The sequence below is a fragment of the Nomascus leucogenys genome, chromosome X (genome assembly GCF_006542625.1).
Source record: "Nomascus leucogenys isolate Asia chromosome X, Asia_NLE_v1, whole genome shotgun sequence".
NCBI classification, from domain to species: domain Eukaryota; kingdom Metazoa; phylum Chordata; class Mammalia; order Primates; family Hylobatidae; genus Nomascus; species Nomascus leucogenys.
In genome coordinates this window covers 30,970,759-30,983,224 of record NC_044406.1, presented here as the reverse complement: position 1 = coordinate 30,983,224, position 12,466 = coordinate 30,970,759, and the positions used below count along the sequence as shown (strand labels likewise).

Below are 12,466 nucleotides of genomic sequence, written 5' to 3'. Positions count from 1 at the left end.
TATGTACAAGGATATTTGCTAGGCATCTTCTAATACTTCTGTCAATTTATCTGAAGAGTATTATAGCTTTAGCATACATGTGGCAACTGAAACTCAGCAAAGGACAAATTATTCTTTGGGCTACATTTTACTACTGGATCACTATAATTACATAAATCCTATTTTTTCCTTTGATGATACAAGATAAAAGTGGAGCAATTATGCAAATTCATACCATGTGACTAGCAAATTTTTCAAGATGTTTCTTTTGTCTCTTCCTGAATTGCTTTAATAAGATGATGTTAATACATAGTATCTGCTCCAAAATATCTCTACTCATCAACTTAATTTTAAGACAAAAATTCTTTTCAGAGACAGACTAATGACCACCTTTATGAAATAGTAAATGGGTTTTTGATTCAGGACTATATGCATGCTTATATGTGTTCATGTGCACACACAAAGAATTATTGAGTACAATTGGGTTTGAAGGCATTAAGATAAAAGTATTTTTCTGAAAAAATCTCTGCCCCAAATTTGTTATGAGAAGCACAGGAACATGTGTTTGTTTTCTACTAAAACTTTAATTAGTTGGAAAATACATTATCCTATTGCTTTTCTTTGTAAATATTTAAATAATTCACCATATAATACCATTTCCAGAATTAATGTAGTGATACACAAAGCTTTTCTCATTTCCTAGCTTTTCATTTTTACAAAAATGAAATGAACTAAATAAAGCAAAGGATACTTTTTTTTTTTTTTTTTTTGTACTTCAGAGTCGTTTTTGCTAAGGGGTTTATTTTCCTGTACCGGAAGTAAAACTTTATAAATAATATCAGCTCCCTCTAGTGGATTGCAGTATACTTGTTGCTGTGCCTCTGTAAAATCAATTTGGGAAAATATTTTAAATGTCCTAGATTTTCAAACATTGACCTATTTAACAATAATGTATTTTCACTTGTCATTACATACATAACCCCCTCTTAAAGTTAAATACATTTAGTGGCTATGCAATAATTGTTGGGCAAAGGAGCCATTTCACTGGAAATTTACTTTAATCTGCATATACCTCTTAATCACATTAAAGTTCAACTTTTTATCATTTACTTTAAAGATGTACAGAATAGCAATGTTTGGTAACTGAGATTTGTCTACGATGTTACAATATAAATACGTAATAATATATAGTCTCTATTCATACAGCTATCCATCCATCCATCCCTATCATCTGTCTTCTCTTTTTTAAATTTCATACCTACAAATGATGATTGTTTATAAAACTTCCTAACTTTTTCACTGCTTTTATATTTAAACAAATTGTCCTCATTTCTACTTTAGCAACATATCTTTAATGTTACTATTCACCCTTTTGGAATGCTTGTCTAGATAAATAAATAACCCTTTAATTAAATATGGAATATATATATATATATATATAGGGAATGAAAAATGTAGCATATGAAATTACATAGCAGTTTATTTTGTTAATTTGAAATTATTTCAAATAATTGCACATGTTTATGCATTATACTCAAACTGGCACCAGGGAGTACATATCATTTCTTGTATGACTCCACAGTACTTTGGACATATTAAGTATGCAGGAAATAAGAGCTAGCAGAAGTGCCTATTCATCCATACTGACTTTTATTTCCACTTTACTTTTTTAAACTTGGTTTTTCACACAAAAACCTGGCTTTTAAGATACACTTTCAGTGTTGGAAAATGTTATAAGGAACTGGTAGTTGTTATCTGATATAAGTGATAGGAGAAAATAATATAAAAAGATAAAATTCTATTTTCAAAGTAATTTTTACTCTATACATAACTAATTTATACATCATTTTACCTAACCCTCAGAGAGAAACACATTGAGTATTTGTTATTACACCTATGTCACAGGTAAGCTAATAGGGCTTGAATAACTAAAAGGATGGATATGGGATGCTATAAGAGCAAGATTGTATACATGAATGTTCATAACAGCATTATTCAAAATAGCCAAAATGTAGAATAAACCCAAATGTCCATCGAATGATGACTATATGAAGATAATGGGCACATCCATAGAAGGCAATGTTACTGAGTAATAAAAAGGCAGGAAGTACTGATACATGCTACAGCATGGATTACCCTTGAAGACATTATGCTAAGTGAAGGAAGCCAGTCACAAAAGTTCATATGTTACCTGAGTCTCTTGATATAAAATGGCCACAACAGTCAAATCTGTACAGGCAGAAATAAGATTAGTGGTTGCCTAGGTCTGGCAGGATGAGGGTGCGGAATTGTTTCCCATGACAGTTGGTAAAATACTTTTCTAGAAACTGAAAACCAGGAAACTCATGTTATATGCTAGAAGAATATAGAAACACAGCATCTAGTCTGTTGTAGTTAATTGTTTCAACAAAGAAAAAATGAAACCTTATTTCTAAATGTAAATAAGGAAAAACATTGGTGATATAATTTGAGTTTATTTCATTAACAATGTGGAAATCATGTCAACATAATTATTAGGGATTTTGTTGGTTTGGTTTAGTTTTGGAAAAATGGAGAAAGTGATAGTATTACTTATGACAAAGCCAGTGTTTTGGCTTATCTAAAGTTTCGAAAATTATTATCTTCTGTTCTGCACCATTAGATTGCTTTCAGAAGAGTGTCTTGCTCACTTATTCACTAATAAATTTAAGAAATATTTTTGAAAACCTGGTATATGCCGTAAAAGTACTGGGCACTAGGTAGTATACTTGGTGGAGAAAATCAAGAGCAATATGTCTTCATGGAGCTTATTGAAAGAAAGATAATAAAATTGAATATCTGAATATTACTGCTGATTATAATTACTTTCGGGTCTGGAACCGTGATTCTGGGGAGACGATGTTAGAATGAAACCTGGAGAATGTGCAGGTGCCAGCTATGTGATAAGTTGGAGAAAGGACATTAGGAGAAATGAAAAGAAACACAAATAGCCAAAGGTGAAGAATGAGGGCTTGACATGTCCAAAAGACATAAAGGCGGCCAGAAAGGCTGGAATGTAACAAATCAAGGAAAGATTAGGACAAGATGGGGGTAGAATTGCTCAAGGCCCCCATAAACTTCTGTAAGAGGTTTGGATTTTAAGAGCAGTTGACATTTCCAAAAGAATTTCAATTGAGGAAATGAAGTAACCTTAGTTGTATTTTTTAAAAAGTCACCCTCTAGCTGGTATGTGAGGAAAAAATGCAATACAAGTCTGAGGAGAAGCAGGAAGACTTGTGGAAAGAATAGCCATGCAGGGGACAGTCCATTGAACCTTAAACTACAGTTGTGATAAGATAAAGAAAAATCATTTCAACCCTGGAAGAGGCGATTATCTGGGGAGGTGTAGCGGGGAAGATGTTCTTGCCAGAATTGAAAAAAATAACTTTTACCTCTTAGAGAGACAGTAGAAGAAAATTTTAAGGGTAGCCAGTAAGGATGCTCTCCATGGCCATAATTTCAAGCTCTATGGTTAGTCTCTACCTGTCCCTGTTAGGATGCTGAGACTGGGAATTAAAACAAAGTTCGATGTGAAGTAACTCTTCTAGCTGCAGTTCAGAAAATTGACTTAATTTACTTTATTAAAATTTTAAATTTTTTAAAATTTTATTTTTAATACATCTATGCAAAGGAATGTTTGGTTCCAGTAGACACATACTCTATTGCATTGCTCCTTCACTCCAGAAACTGGATAAACTGTTTGTAAATGTTCCTTTCAAAAATTGTGTTATGTTTATCAATAACATCAAGAGGAAGTATAGCAGACATATTTATTTAAGCAAGCTATGTGCTTATTGTGAGATACAAGAATTGTTCTCTGACCTCAAGAATCATGGGAAAATACGCTAAATGCATAGTTAAAGCTATACATATATATGTATGTGTTTATATACACATGTTGCATATATATGTGTGTATATACACATGTTGCGTATGTATGTGTGTATATACACATGTTGCGTATATATGTGTGTATAAACACGTTGCGTATATATACGTATATACACATGTTGCGTATATATACGTATATACACATGTTGCGTATATATACGTATACACACATGTTGCGCACATATATACACATACATATATTGTATATATACATGTATACACATGTGTATATATATACATGTATACACATGTGTATATATATACATGTATACATATTGTATATATACATATACACATATATACATATACACACATTTACATACTGTATATATACATATACACATATTTACATATTGTAGATATACATCTATACGTATTTACATAGTGTATATATACAGGTATACATATTTACATATTGTATATATACATCCATACTATATACATATTGTATATATACATCCATACTATATACATATTGTATATATACATCCATACTATATACATATTGTATATATACATCTATACTATATAGATATATACATATTGTATATGTACGTATATACATATATATGTATTGTATATGTACGTATATACATATATACGTATTGTATATGTACGTATATACATATAAATGTATTGATTACGTATATACATGTATACGTATTGTATATGTACGTATATACATATAAATGTATTGATTACGTATATACATGTATACGTATTGTATATGTACGTATATACATATATACATATATTGTATATGTACGTATAAACATATATACATTTTTTATATGTACGTATATACATATTGTATATGTACATATTGCAAATATACAATATGTATATACGCACATGTACAATATGTATATATGTATATGTATATGTACATATATGTATGTGTATATACTATATATGCATGTATACAATATGTATATATTGTAAACACGTATATATACACAATAGGCATACGTATATACAATATGTATATATGTGTATATAATATATACATATTGTATATATAGTATATTGTTTAATATGTATACATATATGGTATGTATATATGTATATATGCAATATGTATATATGTACAATATGTATATATGTATAAATTAAATATACATATTGTGTATATAATGTATCTATTATATACATATATTGTATATATAATGTATCTATTATATACATACTGCATATATAGTGTATGTATTATATATACATATTGTATGTATAATGTATACACATACACACATATTTTATATGTACACATATCTATTGTACATATACACACATTGTATATTTACAAATACATATATATGTCCATATACCTATATGTACACATACATGTATTTGTACATATACATGCATGTATTTGTACATATACATACATTTGTACATATACATACATGTATTTGCACATATACATACATGTATTTGCACATATACATACATGTATTTGTACATATACATATATTTCATATGTACAACACGTATATATGTATATATACATATATTGCATATGTACAACACGTATATATGTATACGTGCATATACATGTATGTGTACATATACATATATGTATTTGTACATATGTATATGTACTCCTATATATGTATATGTACTCCTACATATATGCATTTGTATATATGTACAAATACATATATGTATATGTACATATACATATATACGTGTTGTATATATGCAATATATGTATGTATGCATATATACGTGTTGTATATATGCAATATATGTATGTATGCATATATACGTGTTGATATATGCAATATATGTATGTATGCATATATACGTGTTGTATATATGCAATATATGTATGTATGCATATATACGTGTTGTATATATGCAATAAATGTATGTATGCATATATACGTGTTGTATATATACATATTGTATATATATAGTGTATGTACACATACACGTATATACACATTGCGTATGAAGTTCCTGTCACATAAATTTTATATATGTGTGTGTGTATATATGTCTATATGTGTATGTTTACATATGCGTATATATACATATATACGCTTATGTATACATATATACGTATTGTATATATACACATGTAGACATATATATACACACACACATATATATAAAATTTATGTGACAGGAACCTCATACTATTTTCCAAAATGGCTGTACTAATTTACATTCCCACCCACAGTGTATAAGTGTACTTTTCTCCACAGCCTTTCCAACATTTATCTTTCATCATTTTGAAAGTAGCCGTTCTAATTTTAACATGTGTAAGGTGACACATCATTGTGGTTTTGACATTTTTCTGATGTTTAGAGATGTTGAGCATTTTTTCACATATCTGTTGGCCATTGGTGCCTCTTATTTAGAGAAATGTCTATTCATATCCCTTGCCCATTTTAAAATCAGATTGTTTTCTTGCTGTTGAGTTGTGTTTTCTGTATATTTTGGATATTAACCCCTTACCAGATATTTGGTTTGCAAATATTTTTTCTTGATTTGCGAGCTGCCTCTTCACTCTGTTAATAGTTTCCTTTCCTGTGCAGAAGCTTTTTAGTTTGATGCAATCTAATTTGTCTATTTTTGCTTTTGTTGCCCATGCCATATCCATTTGAGCATTATTCATCACAGCCAAGATATCGAAACAACCTAAATGTCAATCACAGAATGAATGGATAAAGAAAATGTGATATATATCATCACATATAGTGATATATATATATACTGATATATATAGTAATATATATATATATATATATATAGTGATATATATACTGATATGTATATAGTGATATATATATTCCCATGTCTGTATATGATGTATGTAGACAATGGAACACTATAAAGTCTTTAAAAGGAAGGCATTTCTGTCATTTGCCACCATGTTGATGGCACTGGCAGATATTACGCTAGCTGAAATGAGCCATGCAAAGAAAGACAAATACTATATGATCTCACTTATGTGAGAAATCCAAAAAAAGTTAAATTATAGAAACAGAATAGAAAGGTAGTTAGCAGATACTGGGGGGAAGAGGAAGGTTGGGAAAGAGAAAGTGTTGATCAAAGGCTAGAAAGTTTCAGTTAGACTGGAGGAATAAATTGTAGCGATGTCTTTTACTGCGTGGTGGACACAGTTAATAAAAATCTATATTCCAAAATTGGTAAGAGAATAGATTTTATTATCCTCATCACAAAAAAAGATAAGTTGGTGGAGGTGATTAATATGTTAATTGACTGGAGTGAATATTTTACAATGCATACATAGATCAAAACATCACATTATACCCCATAAATACACGGAATTATTATTTGTTAGTTAAATATGAAATAATTTAACACAGGATATTTTGAAAATAGGATTGCTAAGTGGATAGAGCTACTTTTAGAAAAAGACTGAAAATTCAGCAAAAGAAAAAACTCTTACATTCTAATAAGTATTTCTGTAGTGTGGTAGTTTATACTTAGACAAAGTGGTTTAGAAAAATGCCACTGACCTGGAAAATAAATCAGTTGTCCAGGAGGTGAATAATAGGGAAGTATTTATTAAAATGTCCGCAATTTCAGTTGTTTTATTGGGGTTTTATGACTTTTAAAGCAAATTTTAAGGTGATCTTAGGTAAAATTCCTATAAACCCGTCTACTTCATTCATGTCAGAGCACACCTGGTGCCCGTTGTGAGAATGGAGCCTGAGCAGCAGGGACTTTCAGCAGAGCAAGTGGCATAAGCAAAAAGCCGTGAAGTAATTAAAAGGCATATTTTGATTTGAGGATAGAATATTGATTGTGTTAGGAAATCGGGCTACAATGTTGATTGAATTCCCAATCACAAAGATCCTTGTATTTCAAACTAAGGAAACAACTTATATGTTGACATTAGCAATTCACGTTATACTCAAGACTTCATTGTACTTCTAATAATCTGAAGGACCATATGTAGTATATTAATCATCATATATCATGGGTCCTGTCTTATTTCTTGACACCATTGTCAGTGTTCACGTTTTAGAGAAATGCTTACTTTTGTAATGGTCTATGTTATTTAATAAAGTTTGGTGCCTTTGCTGATTGGATTATCTCCTTGACTTTAGACTGATCATGGGGAATAGGAAAAAGGTGGGATCTGGTTGGCATGAAATTAAAGGCTCAAGTTGAGCATTTTTCCGAAGTAGATACATGTCATTAGTTCAGCTTCTACACACATGTGCAGTGCATTTTTTCTCCCACAGGTAGTGATGGGGAATTCAAGTTGGACTCGATTTCATATTCACAACAGGACTTCTAATGTCTTTAAATGCTGTTAATAGTAAGACTACTAACATATCATCTCTTGCTCTCCCCAAATGGATTACATGGGAGCCTTTTCCAGCTTCTATCTAAGCACTATCCAACAGAAAAATAATGTGAGCAATATATTTAATTTTAAACGTTCTATAAACCACATTAACAGATGAACAGGGAAAAGTCGTTTCAAAATATTGTTTCATCATAGAATCAAAATTTTAAAATGTAGAAATATGTTTACATTCTTTTTATATGAACTGTCCAATATCTGGTGTGTCTTTATATGTACAAAACATCTCAACTCAAACTGGCCACATTTCAAGTGCTTAACGGATGCGTAGCCGGTTGCTACCTTATTGGTTGGCACAGTTTTGTCTTCCTTCTCTCTACTGCACATTCTCTTATGCTTAAGTGCCTATTTTCTGAGTAGTTCTATTTTTTAAGAGGAGAGATTTTTTTTTCAGTGAAGTGTTATATGTAACCAATTGCTCTGTTATCTCTTTATCATGATATTTATGTCTTTCAGAATTTTCAATGTGGGTCTCTGTTTGCTTTCCAGTTAAAGTGGTTTGCCCTTGACATAGACTCATGTATATTAGAAAATGTAGCATCTAATTTCGTACTTAGCTCTATTGATTATAACAAAATAATCTTGCTTTGCCTCTCTTGGCCTGTCCTTTGCTGTCCTCTTCCTTTTTCTCTCTTCTTTTTCCCTTTAGCCCCTCCCTCTTTTAAGAGTTAAAGACAAGCAGTTTTTAAACAGAAGGTGCGGATGACTTCTTTTCTATATTCCTTTACTATAATTTTAGATGTCAGTTTGCCTGTACTTTATAACTTCCATCCCTCACATGGCTATATTAAATGTCTAGATATTAATGGAATTTTTTTTTTACTTTTCAAGATAAACAGTAGTGCAGAATAGGAGCCCTTAATTTTTATTTTCCCAATAAATTACAGCACGTGCTTCCAAGCTCGCAATCTCTTATATTAATTTTCATTTTGTTGAATATATTTCACTAATAAAACTAAAAAGATATCTGCATTTTAAAAATGGTGCTTTTGCAACAGAATAAGAGAAACTATCATGGGAATACTTTCTTTTGAGATAAAAGTTACATATTTATAAGCCATATATTGGCTAAATGTTAAATCTTCAGGCCATATTTTTTCTGAGTCTGTGCTGAGTCTAATGATGTCAGTAGAACTGTTGAGGTCTTTTAAGATGGTAGGTTATTAGATTGGATATGTTTATTGTCTTATTGCTGTCAGTAAAGATAAACTTATCTGTTGGATTATTAATCTCTATTTCTACATAAAAGGAAAAAAAGTGAATTTCCCTACATCGAGCTGGTCTATTTCTGCTCCTATGTTGGGATCACAAGGGCAGCATCTACAGATATCTCATCAACCAGTAGGTGGGGCAGTTTATATTGTGTTTGCCCTTAGGTGCATTAGCTTCTATGTAAGACTTTTTCTTTCTTCTTATCTGAAACAGATTTAGAATACTTCACTGGCATTCCCTGGCATGCATGGTTTAAATTAGATGCTCTATACCATTGCAAATCGTCAGGCATTTCTTGAACCTTGATAGCAATTATTGCTGTCATTACATAGTGTCATTATATTCCACATAAGAAAATCAGAAAAAGAAATTGTGATATTTATGTTAGTAGGTGTGTATTTTTTTTCCAGCTTGCCTCAGAAACTATATTAGATGTACAAGTTCCCAAACCAATCTTTGGAAGTTTATTTCTTAAAGCTACAAAAGAATTTCCAAGAGATTAGATTTTTTGAAATGATCAGTTTCAAATGAATTTAATACAAAATTAGGATGAGGGTTGGAATGCAAGGAGGAATTAAAAATATGCGTATTTTAATTATAGTTTACCAATATGAAGTGATTTCTGTGAGATTCAGTTGTTTGACCATTTAGTGTAGATACATGCAATAAAAATCGTAAAGTTTTATTGAATAGAAGACTAGTAGCAAATGAAGGATCTCATCCCCTGAATGTTGTTCATCTTTGGCACTATGAAGTAGTTGACAGATGATCACTCAGCCTCAATTTTTTTAGGTGCTGGAGAATGGATTGAATGAAAACTATGAGCTTTGACTTAAGACTATGATAAAATTTAAACTTTATAATATAACCAGTGCTTATGATTCTGAGGAAAATATTGACTTCTCAGTGACTTCAAATTTGATGTAAATTTGATATTTTCTATTTAAACATATTAAACATACATTTTCATTGTTAAAAATAATGTAGTTAATGAATTCTGTGAATATGTTAATAATGACAGCATAAACGTATTGCAAAAGGCAGGTAATTTTAATCATATTTAAGATGTATGTAAAGGCCAGGTGCAGTGGCTCACACCTGTAATCTCAACACTTTACAAGGCTGAGGCAGAGGATAGCTTCAGTGCAGGAATTTGAGACCAGCCTGGGCAACATAGGGAAACCTCATCTCTCCAAAAAAAAAAAAAGAAAGAAAGATAGAAAAAAATAAGCTAGCATGGTGGCACATGTCTGTAGTCCCAGCTACTCTGGAGTCTGAAATGGGAGGATCCGTCAAGCCTGGGAAGTCGAGGCTGCAGTGAGGCATGATTGCACTATTGCAATCCTGCCTGGGTGAAAGAAAAAGACCCTGTGCCAAAGAAAAAAAGATGTATATGAACAATCTTTGTTACCTCATTGTATAACTTTCAAAAATATGGCTGATATTTTAATGGTCAGTAAACTAATCTTTGAGAATATGTAGCTCAGTTAGCTCATTTCTTCGTTGTTTTCTGATGGCCTGTATCATCTCCATAGTTTTTGGGGATAATTTTTTTCTGCACTTTCCACTTATACAATTAGTTCTGTCTTCTGCCAGAACAGAGTGGAACTTTGGTTTAGCTCTCAGTGGGGGGACCTCAAGTCTTTTACCTGTATACCGATCAGAAGTTATACAGAAAAAGATCAATAATTCAGAGACTGAAGTGTTTCAGTTTTCATTAAACAGAAAGACCAGAAAGAAGTTAAAGAGGAGACCTGTTCAAGTTCCATTAAACCAATTTTTATGAAGCTCATGAGTCATCCAACATACCGCCTTGTGTCTGCCCATAGTCCCCTCTCCTTCTAGATCGTTTGCTGAAATGACATCTCAGACAATCATTTGCTTCATTGTAACTAAATACCCCTTTACTTCACTGCTATTTATAAGATCCCTTTTGGAATTTGTTTATTAATAATCATCTAGCATTCACATAAATGCATCTGCCACTCTTGCCACTCCGCTTCAAGATCGTACTAGAAGTCCTAGACAAAGCAGTCAGACAAGAGAAAGAAATAAAGGGCATCCAAATCGGTAAAGAGGAAGTCAAACTGTCAGTGATTGCTGACTATATGATCATTTACTTTCAAAACCCTAAAGATACCTCCAGAAAGCTTCTAGAACTGATAAATAATTCAGCAAAGTTTCCAGATATAAGATTAATGTACACAAATCAGTAGCTCTTCTGTATACCAACAATGACCAAGCAGAGAATCAAATCAAGAATTCAACCCCTTTTACAATAGTTGCAAAAAATAAAATAAAACAACAACAACAACAACAAAAACTTAGGGATATACCTAACCAAGGAGTCGAAAGGCCTCTCCAAGGAAAACTACCAAACACTGCTGAAAGAAATCATAGATGACACAAACAAGTGAAAACACATCCCATGCTCATTGGTGGGTAGAATCAATATTGTGAAAATGACCATACTGCCAAAAGCAATCTACAAATTCAATGCAATCCCCATCAAAATACCAGCATCATTCTTCACAGAATTAGAAAAAAAAATTCTAAAATTCTTATGGAACCAAAAAGGAGCCTGCACAGCCAAAGCAAGACTAAGTAAAAAGAACAAATCTGGAGGCATCGCACTACACAATTTCAAACTATACCATAAGGCCATAGTCACCAAAACAGCATGGTACTGATATAAATATAGGCACATAGACCAATGGAACAGAATAGAGAACCCAGAAATAAACCAAAATACTTACGCAAACTGATCTTCAGCAAAGCAAATGAAAACATAAAGTGAGGAAAGGACACCCTTTTGAACAAATGGTGCTGGGATAATTGGCTAGCCACATGTAGGAGACTGAAATTGGCTCCTCATCTCTCACCTTATACAAAAACCAACTAAAGATGGATTAAAGACTTAAACGTAAGACCAGAAACTATAAAAATTCTAGAAGATAACATTGGAAAAAACTTTCCAGACATTGGCTTAGGCAAGGATTTCATGACCAAGAATCCAAAAGC

The 12,466-nt window shown here is 31.6% G+C and overlaps 1 protein-coding gene across 1 annotated transcript in view; it reads left to right on the top strand.

The window, feature by feature from the left end:
* DMD (dystrophin) overlaps positions 1-12,466 on the top strand; it is a 1,770,560-nt gene that overhangs the window by 367,395 nt on the left and 1,390,699 nt on the right. The gene's annotated exons all lie outside the window — the stretch shown is intronic.